Raw genomic sequence first — 12,021 nt, 5'->3', positions numbered from 1 at the left:
TTTGAAGAATGTTAACTAGCTAAAGGTAAGATTAAAAATAAAAAGCTAAAGGAAAAAGCAGAATCCAAAACTGTATGCAGAATATTATTTCAATTGCACTACACACACACATACACACCCCACTCAAGCACGTATGTTGGAAATACACTAAAATATTAACCTTGTTCTTTCAGAGAGTAGGATTATGGATAATTCTATTTTCTTTTATACCACAAAATTTAATCTGCATGAGAGCAAAAATACATTTGTCTTGTTCATTGCAATCTTTTGAGAATGTCTCATATATTATAGGTGCTAAAGACATATCTTGAATGAATGAACGTTTTTTCCCTTTTCTAAAATAAGTATTTATTGCTTTCTAATAGGAAAAATTCAATAATTATTTTAAATATGTATATGTATATATAATCTGTCCTTGAATAAATTCTATACAGATTTGTAGACAGGTTAATTTCCGTAGATGGAAATTTACACATCATATAATTTTAATCCAAAAGAATTTGCTCCCAAACCCAAGTTTGTGCACCCAAACATCAAATTTTTATTAGTTATTTCCTTTTATTAGTTATATGCTCAACAAAGAAATTTTTTTAAGTATAAGTATTTCCAGAATCTTTTTGACTCTACATTTCCCCCTTATTCTCAATTTCCATACCAAAAAATACAGTTAGATAATGTAATTCAAGAGGATAAACTTGGTCACTCATTAATGAAATGTTTTAACAAGGATAATGTTTCTTCCTTAATAAAAAATAAGTTTAGAGTACATTTGAAATGAAGTTCTAAGGGATTATCAGGGTTTCATGAAAATAAGGAAATTCTTGATCAAAATTTCATTCAGCAATACATGTGGAGGTTTGTGATCCTCTAGGAAAAGCACTGAGTCCCAAGAACAAGTGTTTGGCAAACTCTTAGACTTCAGTGGTGGAGGCCAGTTCAAACTAGTTTAATTGAAAAGGAAATTTAATGACTTACTGAACCAGGAAGTCATAGACACATATGGTGTCTGGCACAGTGAAATCAGTGGGCTCAAACAACATTATCAGAGCTTTCTTTCTCCATTTCATGATTCTATTACTCTACCTAGCTACATTCTGCATGCAGGCTATCACCACATGGTAGACAACATGACTACCAGCAAGACAACTACATCTTTCCTTAACATCCCTAGTTTAACATTTCCAGAAATAGAACTTCCCTATCTGTCTATATATCAATCCTATGCAATGCTCTGCTTGACCATCACCCAAAGTTGGTCAGACTCAAGGTTAAGGGCATAGTCCTCCAGACTGCCAAGTATGCCCAAGACTTCTGACACCAAGTGAAAAATCAGAGGGAACAGTCTCAAGACTGCTCTCATTTCAGACACCAGGCACAAGTTCAGTGTTCCCAAAAGGACACCCTTACTTCAGACCAGCTAGCTAAAAATTCAGGGGAGTTCTCATGACCACCCACAGGTTTGATGGTTCACTAGAACAACTCATAGGACTTGGGAAAACATTAGACTTATCATTATAGTTTTATTATAGCAAAAGGATACAAGTTAGAATCAAGCAAAGGAAAACGTGCATAGGGCAAAATCTGGAAGGGTTCCAGATGCAAAGCTTTCACCATCCTCAGAGATGCATTACTCTTCCAGCACCTATACATGACAATACTCTAAGAGTACTCCCAGCTAAGGAGGCTCACCCAAACTTCCATGTCCAGAGTTTTTATGGGGGTTTAATATGTAGGCATGATTGATTGAATAATTACCTGCATGGTTTAGCTCAATCTCCAGCCCACATACTTCCCAGAAGTCAGTCTGACATCATGTGGTCTAAGGAGCCCACAGTTATATATAACTCCAGCCCATAGTTATATATAAAGATATATCTAGTTATATCAAGGGTTACAATTTATGACTAAGATATAAGGAAAGATAGATGGCTATAAACTTGTATATTTAGCAGTATTAATAGCAGAAGTAACCAGTGCCAATCCTGTCAACTAGAATATTGACACTAGCAGAATATGACAGAATTATGAACACCATTTCTGAACACCCAAGCTCCAAGTTCCATGGGAACAAATTTCTCAGGCCACATAAGATATATTTACTTTCATTATATTAGGGATCATATGATCTAAACAATCACTTTTAGCCTAAAAGAGTTAGTAGAATGTCTAAGTTGTGAACAAAGAATAATAAGGAAGACAATCTTCCTTATTAATAATAAGCACCTTCCCTTCTCCAGAAAATGTCAAAGGGTTATGCTAAAATAATTTTCCACACAGTCTGAGCATCATAGTACTTCAAAGAACATTGCTTCAAAGCCAGACTCCCAGCCTGGAAATCTTCAAGCCATCTTTGACTCCTCCATCTCTTACATTCAATCAGTTATTAAATCTCCTGGATTTTTCCTTAAAATTTCTCTCAAGTTTGTTCCTTTAATCTCCATTTTCTCTGCCACCATCACAGTCCATGTCACCACCTTTTATTAGAACTTTACCTCCTCCAGTTCTTTCTCCCTTGAATACAGCCTATAAAATTCTGCCTCTTTATCTCCCTAAAAATACTATTTATACTTACATCCTGCCATATCCTTGCCCTGGAGCCTGTAATCCAGTCAATCCTTTGATTCCAAGGGAGGAGCTTTTTAAAAAAAGCACTGATGCCAAAGTTCTACCTGAAGAGGTTCTGATTTAATTCATCTGAGTCAGAACAAGTCATGAATTTTTCTTTAAAAGTTCCTCTGGTGTTTCTAATGTGTAGCCAGATTTGGGAACCACTGTGATGAATCTCTATTGCTTACTAAGTCAAGCTAGAATTCCTGTAGCAGTCACTGCAGGTGCTCTCCCCAGAGGCTTTACCATCCTTCTGACCTTTCTGTGTGTCCATTCCTTGGCTTTGGGGTGATTTGCTTTTAATAATTATCAGCACATACTACTCTCTTCCAATGACTGCCCTGGAGCTACTAGAGCTACTTTGTCCCTGCTCCTGCAAAGAAAACAGGGAAGGCCTGGGAGTTTACATCCCCTGGGATAACCAGCAGTTGATGCCCAAATAATGTGGGAGTGTGACAGCCTAGCTCCCTTGCCTGGATTTGGACATATTCTGAGGTGCAATTTACACTTCAGAACTCCCTGGCAGGATCAGGCTGAAACTGGGACTTTGCCTAAAAAAACACACACACTTATTTGGCTTCTTCCCCTTCCCTTCACGCCCTGACTCATTTCTCCTGGGAGTACTTCTCTAAGAAATCACTTGCACATGAATCCTCATCACAAGGTCTGCTTATGGAGACCCAAGGCAACCTAAGGCAACATCTTGGTCAAAACAGTTCACAACTTGTCACACCGTGTTTTCTACAATTATCCAACATCCACCAGCAATGCTAGTTTTCTCATCCACTGTGCTTATTCCACACCACTCTTTAAACCTGCTATTTCCCCTCACCCAAGGTGCCTCTTCCCTGCCTCTGTGACCATCAAAACTTCCCACCTTTCAAAAACAAGCTCTAGATATCTCCCCCATCCCATGCAGAGCCCAAGGCCCTACCCACGGTAAGTGCTCAATCAATGTGGGTTGAACTGGTGCTGCCTCCTCCAGCAAACTCACCCTGACAATTCCAGCACAGGTAACTCTAGCTGTCTTCTCTAACTTGTATATTTAATGTCAAATCCACAATCAGTTGTTAATTCTTTCAACCAATACTTGTGTGATTACTACGTACCAGGAACTGTGCTCATCACAGGAAGTGAAACCGTGATTGAGGATATTTCTGCCAGCATGGAGCTTACAGTCAAGTTAAGGACGCAGACATTAAGCAAATAATCACACCAATAAATGTTAATTTATAACCATGAACATCTAAGATGAGAAAAATGGCGCTGTAAGAGAATATATGAGTAGTAATGTCCTTATCTAGGATTTCTCTCAATAAATAATGAAGAAAGAACAACCTAAAATTACTGTCCTGTTTTCTATTCTAGGGGTTCTTAGACCCCCTTCCTCTGTAAAATTCCTACAAATTTTATGTAACTATGTATTATTCTATAAACAGATTTTCAAGGAGTCCGTGACCCAAAATTTTGCACAATGTTAACCCTGTAGAAAACAATGCCATGTTTATAAACTGATTCCTACATGTGCTTTATCTATCTTATCTGTAGGTCCTTGTTTATAGAAATATTAGCTTTTTTTTTTTTTTTTTTTTTTTTGCGGTATGCGGGCCTCTCACTGCTGTGGCCTCCCCCGTTGCGGAGCACAGGCTCCGGACGCGCAGGCTCCGGACGCGCAGGCTCAGCAGCCATGGCCCACGGGCCCAGCCGCTCCGCGGCATATGGGATCCTCCCAGACCGGGGCACGAACCCGTATCCCCTGCATCGGCAGGCGGACTCTCAACCACTTGCGCCACCAGGGAGGCCCAGCATTTTTGTTTTTTATCGTATATCATTTAGTTTAATGCTAGACACAGGCACATCACTTAACAAATATTTGTTTTCCTCCCCCTGTTTTCAGCCTGAGTATTTCTACAGAACTCAGACCCTCAAAAACAAATTTTAAAAGTGTCTTTATCTTCTTTATTGAATAAGAGCCCATTTTGAGCAGTTGTGGTTACAGTGACAATGATTATCTGGGTTTTCTCTGGGTACCAGGAAAACAAGAGCAACAAAACAGGATTTGCATGTTAAAACCTGCCTGTGCTATGCTAGTGCCAAACAATTGTCACTACATTTCTTCAGAGTTCTGTTTCTTCAGGGAGTTAACACTTTCATTCTGGGAACTCCCTGCTGCATCCCCAAACCTTAGCTACCCTAAAAGTATATTACCAGGTAAAAGCAGAAAACATTCATTTCATACACAAAAAGATGAAAGCTGATTACTTAATCAGTTATACTGATCAATTTAAAAGAAAAACAATGAAAAATTAAAATTTCATTTCAAATGCCACTGGAAAATATTTGTGACTATTACACATACACTGAAAATAAGTGTTACATATGTATAAACTAAAAAATATGTGTTTATATATACTAGAAATAAATATGCTTTCAATATGTATATTTAAATATGTTGCAAATAAATTAATGTATATAAAGGCCATAATTTTTAACTGACATCAACAAATACCTGAACATAAAATAATAAATAAGATTATGGCAGATTCCAATATATTGTTAAAAATGTAATAATTTCAACAACTTGTACTTGAATCTCAGGTCCAGAAGACCTGAAATAATGGTGCAAAACGTGAAAAACACAGAAACCACAGAAAATATTAAAACAATACAATAATTAAACTGTTTAATCAAAGTACAAAAAAACCTTCAAGTTTATTGTCCTCAACCCCTATCAAAGACTGAAAGAGAGAAAAAGACTAATATAATGCCATATTCTCAATTCATGCTTTTCTTAAACTTCAAGCTCTGAGTCTCAAAGATAGGTTGTTACTAGGATATCTGAAGAGATGACACCATATGCACACATCAATATTTTAACAGACTGCCACTCTTGAATGATCCAGGGACCAAACACCAAATTTCTAAAATCTATTTCCTTTTCCCATAGGTTGACAACCCTTGTGCCCCTGTATTCCTGCTTAGCACTTCCATGATAGGTATGCAGATAAAGGAAGAGGAAGTTAGATGCAAATAATGTTGGCGCTTAACAACAATTCAGGTATAAGGTTTGATATAGTAATTGAAATCCATAGTTCAATCTCAAAGCAAGATTGGATTTATAGTTTTCCTTTCTTGTTAGCATATGGGATCAAATGCATGCTAAGTAGTTATACATTAGAAACCAAGTCTCAAAGATGACTTTAGGAAGGTAGCATCAGGTACAAAATTACTGTCCATACAGGGAATGATGACAAGGAATCAAAGAGTATAAGGCAATCTAATTTTGCCATCTCTTGCTTCTACTTTCTAGGGCTTTGAAGCAAAGATTTGTGTTTCCTAACCTTTTGTCCTCCCAGGAATGTAGTACTCCCATAGACACTGTCACAATTCTTCATGCTAACTCTACACTTTCTTTCGCTGCTTCAATGCAAGTAAAGATAAACTGATTTTACTGTAAATACGGATGGTTTTGATTTAGCTCCCCCTTTTTTTCTTTAAAGATGATGTTGGGGGTAGGAGTTTATTAATTTATTTATTTTTGCTGTGTTGGATCTTCGTTTCTGTGAGAGGGCTTTCTCTAGTTGTGGCAAGCAGGGGCAACTCTTCATCGCAGTGCACGGGCCTCTCACTGTCGCGGCCTCTCTTGTGGCGGAGCACAGGCTCCAAACGCGCAGGCTCAGTAGTTGTGGCTCACGGGCCTAGTTGCTCCGCAGCATGTGGGATCCTCCCAGACCAGGGCTCGAACCCGTGTCCCCTGAATTAGCAGGCAGACTCCCAACCACTGTGCCACCAGGAAAGCCCCTAGCTCCCATTTTTAAAGTCATTTATTCTTTTTTTTTTTTTTTTCCTGCGAAACGCAGGCCTCTCACTGTTGTGGTCTCTCTGGTTGCAGAGCACAGGCTCCGGACGCACAGGCTCAGTGGCCATGGCCCATGGGCCCAGCCGCTCTGCGGCATGTGGGATCCTCCCGGACCAGGGCACGAACCCACGTCCCCCGCATCGGCAGACAGACTCTCAACCACTGTGCCACCAGGGAAGCCCAAAGTAATTTATTCTTAAATGTCAGCATTTGAATTATTAATGGCAAGTGATCTGCTACCCACTTCATGAGTAATGAAGACTGACCAATATGTTGATATCCCAAAGTGGACAGCTGCTGACCATAAACAATTAACACTAACTTGCCTATTCTAACCAAGGAACTAAAGAACTGTGAGATACCTAACACGGCATCCTACAACTGAAAAAAGAAATACTTAGTAGCCATTTAGTCCTGTATTTTGCAACTCCTCTGTCAGGAACTCTCATATGCAATGAAAGACTACCAAATTTTTCTTTCCTTCCCTACTGACACTTTTAGCCAGGGTGAGGGGAATAAAGGTGATAGTAACCATAGTAGAAAGGAGATAGGCTAATAAATATGATGGAGGAGGTTTCACATGTGTATTATATATATAATATGATTGTGGATGAGTGCCATGGAAGAAACAACGTCTAGAGGTCAGGAAAAAGGCAGCCGCACTGTGCCCCAAGAAGGGTCACTGGGCTGTCACTGACCAGGAAAGACTCACTAAAAGCAGTGGGATAGGACTTAAATGTTTTTACTTCACTTCACAGTCAGCCAAAGTACTGCATTTTTCAAATTGGATTCATACTTGGGTTGCTTTCACTATGTAAATAAAACAAATGAAGAATTTTTCAATAACAATGGATCTTTCACTTGGCATATTAAACCCCTCCTCCAACACCACCCCTCAACCCCGCCACTACCACCACCCTTAAGCCAAGGCACTCCTCCAATGACTTTGATTGAGCCTTTTGTAGAATTATGAACTTGGAGAGCTTTTTAAAGGAGAAAAGAACGAACTGAACGCCAGGTGGGATTTAGCCAAAGCTGTCACAGCTCTGGTTGTTACCCCTCATAATCCATCTTGCTGAATCAAAAAGCAAACTGTGAACAAACAGCTTAGGCAGTTTGTTTGAAGATACACTCCTGTCTTTCTAGGAGGGATTAAGTCATGGCTACAGTTTGTTTGGAAAATGATTATCCACATGAAAATTATTAAATTCATGTCGCATCTCTTTGAGCCAAAATGTTTTATAACTTTTCGCCTCTGGATCATAGTGACAATGATGCTGTAGTTTTTATACTAAAACACAGGCTCTCTCCAGTCTTTCAAAAAGTGGTCAATTTTTTTTGCATTTGCCATAAGCATACAGAGATGTTGACTTTCAAACTTTTAAATAATAAGGGTTCAAGCTCTGCCTTTAAAAGGCATCACAGCAATACCAGATGTGGAGAGAAGAGGATTATTTTCAGCTTTTATTCTAAACACTGGATTCCATAAAAGCCACATTCATACCCTGCCGGGGGAGACAGATTAAGTGGCTGAGAGCTTGAGCAAGAAAGGAAGAATAAAGGCAACCCTGTGATACATCAGAAGTAAAGTGTTTTCCCTTAGAGTATAGAATGGAGTGATATTAAATTTTCATTGTGGTAAGCAGATCTAAACCTTAGAATACAGTATAATCTCTAAATATCTAAGCAATCAGCCTCTTTTATATCACCAAATATTGCATTTTTGATACTCAACGTAGTTTGGTATGCAGGTAACTCTTGAATTGAGGTGAGAAGAGAGGCTGGGGGAGGAGGGTGCTATTCAACAAACACTAAATGGTTGCTATGTTTCAGGCACCATGGTGGGTCTTGCATAAACAGGCTTAATAAAACACTGGCCCTCTCTTCTTATACTCATAGTCTAGTAAGGGAGACAGACATGTAAACAACAGATTACTAACCATTGTGATAAAGAGCACAATAGAAGGGTAACCATTATGTTGATTAAGCAGAACTCCATAGAATGCAAACAAACGAAAAAAAACCCAAACAAACAACAACTTCATTCATTCCCTTTATACTAGGTCCTTTATAACCAATCTGCAGATTCATTTTTTTCTCTTGTCCTTTGAAGAAAATGTTGGGTAAGGAAAGGTCCCATAATTTTCTTAGACACTCTTCTTTTAAGTTACTTTTAGTGCCAAGAATAATCTAGCTCAGTAATAATAATGTCTAGTCCAGTTTATTAACTAAAACACCAACTTGATTTAAAGTTAAAACTTCTTCCCTCTGCCAACTGGTAGTAGTTTCAACCTGGGACACTTAAAGTGGAGGAGAAGGGTATGGTCTTCTTTTTCTCTATTACCTCCCTTGCATTCTTTAACCCATCCAACTCCCATCTCCACACACAAAATTGCTTCTGTTTCCATCAGGGATGGAACTAGGCAAAGAGAGAAGAAAGCATCAGGAAATGTCTTAACTTGACTGGTACTATTAGAATCTGAACAAAGTAAATTCTTTCTCTAATAAGGTAAATTTATTTATTTACTTACCCCACGAATATTAATGGAACACCAATTACATTTTAAAAACTGTTACAAACACTGAGGACACATAATAAAAAAAATCAAAGTCCCTGATTCCATGGACTTTATAGTCTAGTGGGGGCTATAAGTCAACACACATTATACTAAATATATATAATTTATTCAGATAGATTGTATGTAAAATACAATATTATATTAAAAATATGTTAGATGGTGACAAGTGCTATGGAAAAATATTAAACAGGAAAGGGGGATAAGGAGCATGAGAGGTAGGTTAATTTTACTTAGGGCAGTCAGGAAAGCTTTTTCTGATAAGGTGATATCTGAGCAAGAGACCTGAAAAAAACTGAAGGATTTAAGCCAAGAAAATATCAGATTAAAGAGCATTCCAGCCTGAGAGAATAATAACTGCAAAGGCCCTGAGGTAGGCAAATGTTTAGTATGTTCAAAGAACAGCAAGAAGGCCAGTAGTACGGCTAGAGTAGAATAAGAAAAGGAAAGAATGTTGGAGATGAGGCCAAAGAAGTAGAAAAAACTTAGATCGAATGTAAGGTATGCAGAGGCCATTGGGCTTTTTTCTGAGTTAAAGAGAGAAGCTCCTGGAAGTTTTGAGCAGAGAAGTAAAATGATATAATGTATGTTTTTAAAATATCAGTCTGGCTTCAAGGTGGAGAACAGCTGGTAAGGAAAACGTGGAAGCAGGAAGGCAATTCGGAGGCTACCAGAAGAATTTAGACAAGAGATGACGGTAGCTTGAATCACTATGACTGAGTAGGAAGCAGGTAGAGAGCATTAGACAGATCTGAATATACTATAAAAGGTTTAATGATGGACCAATTATGTGTATGAGAGTGAGAAAAAAGTCAAAGCTAACTGCAAAAAAAAATTTTTTTTTTTTGCGACACGCGGGCCTCTCACTGTTGTGGCCTCTCCCGTTGCGGAGCACAGGCTCCGGACGCGCAGGCTCAGCGGCCGTGGCTCACGGGCCCAGCCACTCCGCGGCATGTGGGATCCTCCTGGACCGGGGCACGAACCCGCATCCCCTGCTTCGGCAGGCGGACTCCCAACCACTGCGCCACCAGGGAAGCCCACTGCAAAATTTCTGACCTCAGAAACTCAAAGAAGGATGTTGCTACTTATAGAAATAGGGGAATATGTGAGAAGGTAAGGTTTGACTTAAAAAACAAACAAGCAAAGGAAACAAAAGCAAATAAACAAATGGGACTACATCAAACTAAAAAATACAGCAAAGAAAACTACCAACAAAACGAAAAGGCCACCAGTTGAATGGGAGAAGAAATCTGCAAACAGTGGATCCAATAAGGAGTTAACATCAAAGTATACAAAGAACTCATATAACTTAATGTCAAAAAAACAAACAATCCAATTAAAAAATGGGCAGAGGAACTGAACTGATATTTTTCCAAAGAAAATGGCCAGCAGGCACATGAAAAGATGCTTAACATCACTAATCATCAGGGAAATACAAATCAAAACCACGATGAGATCTCACCTCACACATGTAAGAATAGTTATTATCAAACAGACAACAGACCAGCTGGGCCTGGCGCATTGGCGCACCCCCTGCCACCACCACCGCCGCCACTGCCACCCACCTGCCACAGGGAGCGAGCTCAGGGTCCCGGCCGTGTTGCACCATGGCCCTGTACCACACAGAGGAGCACAGCCAGCCCCACTCCTGGTTACCACCTCTTTTTCAAGAATGTAGCTGGTCACTACATTTCCCCTTTCATGATATTCCTCTGAAGAGAAAAATGGCATTCCTACAAAGAGAGCACGAAATGATGAATATGAGAATTTGTTTAATATGGTTGTAGAAGTACCTCCGTGGACAAATGCTAAAATGGAGATTGCCACAGAGGAGTCATTGAATCCCATTAAACAAGATGTAAAGGATGGCAAGCTTCCCTATGTGGCAATTATCTTTCCTCACAAGGGTTATATATGGAATTATGGTGCCCTCCCTCAGACTTGGGAAGATCCCCATCGAAAAGATAAGAGCACAGACTGTTGTGGAGATAATAATCCTATTGATGTTTGTGAGATACGCTCAAAGGTTCTTTCTTGTGGAGATGTTGTTCATGTGAAGATCCCTGGAATTCTGGCTCTTATTGATCAGGGTGAAACAGATTGGAAATTAATTGCTATCAATGTGAATGATCCTGAAGCCTCCAAGTTTCATGATATTGAAGATGTTAAGAAGTACAAACCTGGTTACTTAGAAGCTACGCTTAATTTAATTGGTTTAGATTTTATAAGATACCAGAGGGAAAACTGGAAAACCAGTTTGCTTTTAATGGAGAATTCAAGAACAAGGCTTTTGCTCTTAAAGTTATTAAATCTACTCATGAATGTTGCAAAGCATTGCTTATGGAGAAGTGTGATGGAGGAGTTATAAATTGGGACAAATGTGCAGGTATGTGATAGCTCTTTCCATTGCTCTCAAGAGGAAGCTAGATCATTAGTTGAATCAGTGTCATTTTCACTGAATAAAGGAAGTAATGAAGAAGATCAAGTATGGCACTTCCTTGGCAAGTGATGAGAACACTTGAAGTTCTGCCATCAGGATTCCAGTCTCTAAGAACTACAAGACTCCCATCTCCCCCAAGTGCTAGAAACAGGCAGATCTATGAGAATTTGCTAACTTCCTGTTGAAACTTTTTTTTTCAAACTTTTTGATATGCAATGTGTAAATAAACATTGAAATTTTTGGGAAAAAAGACAACAAATGACAAGTGTTTGCAAGGATGTGAAAAAAAGAAAGAAAAAGGAACCCTCATGCACTGTTGGTGGGAATGTAAATTGGTGAGGCCACTATAGAAAACAGTTCCTCAAAAAACTAGAAACAGAACTACCACATGATCCAGAAATCTCACTCCTGGGTATATATCTGGAAAAAAATGAAAGCACTAATTTGAAAAGATACATGCACGCCAATGTTCACAGCAGCTCTATTTATAATAGCCAAGATATGGAAGCAACCCAAGTGCCCATCAACAGATGAATGAC

General features: G+C 39.0%; 1 pseudogene; it reads left to right on the top strand.

The window, feature by feature from the left end:
- The first annotated feature begins 10,649 nt into the window (after positions 1–10,649).
- Positions 10,650–11,587, top strand: LOC132492134 (inorganic pyrophosphatase 2, mitochondrial-like; annotated as a pseudogene).
- Positions 11,588–12,021: the final 434 nt, after the last annotated feature.

Source organism: Mesoplodon densirostris, chromosome 6, assembly GCF_025265405.1.
Source record: "Mesoplodon densirostris isolate mMesDen1 chromosome 6, mMesDen1 primary haplotype, whole genome shotgun sequence".
Taxonomy (NCBI): Eukaryota; Metazoa; Chordata; class Mammalia; order Artiodactyla; family Ziphiidae; genus Mesoplodon; species Mesoplodon densirostris.
This window is presented reverse-complemented; position numbering and strand designations above follow the sequence as displayed.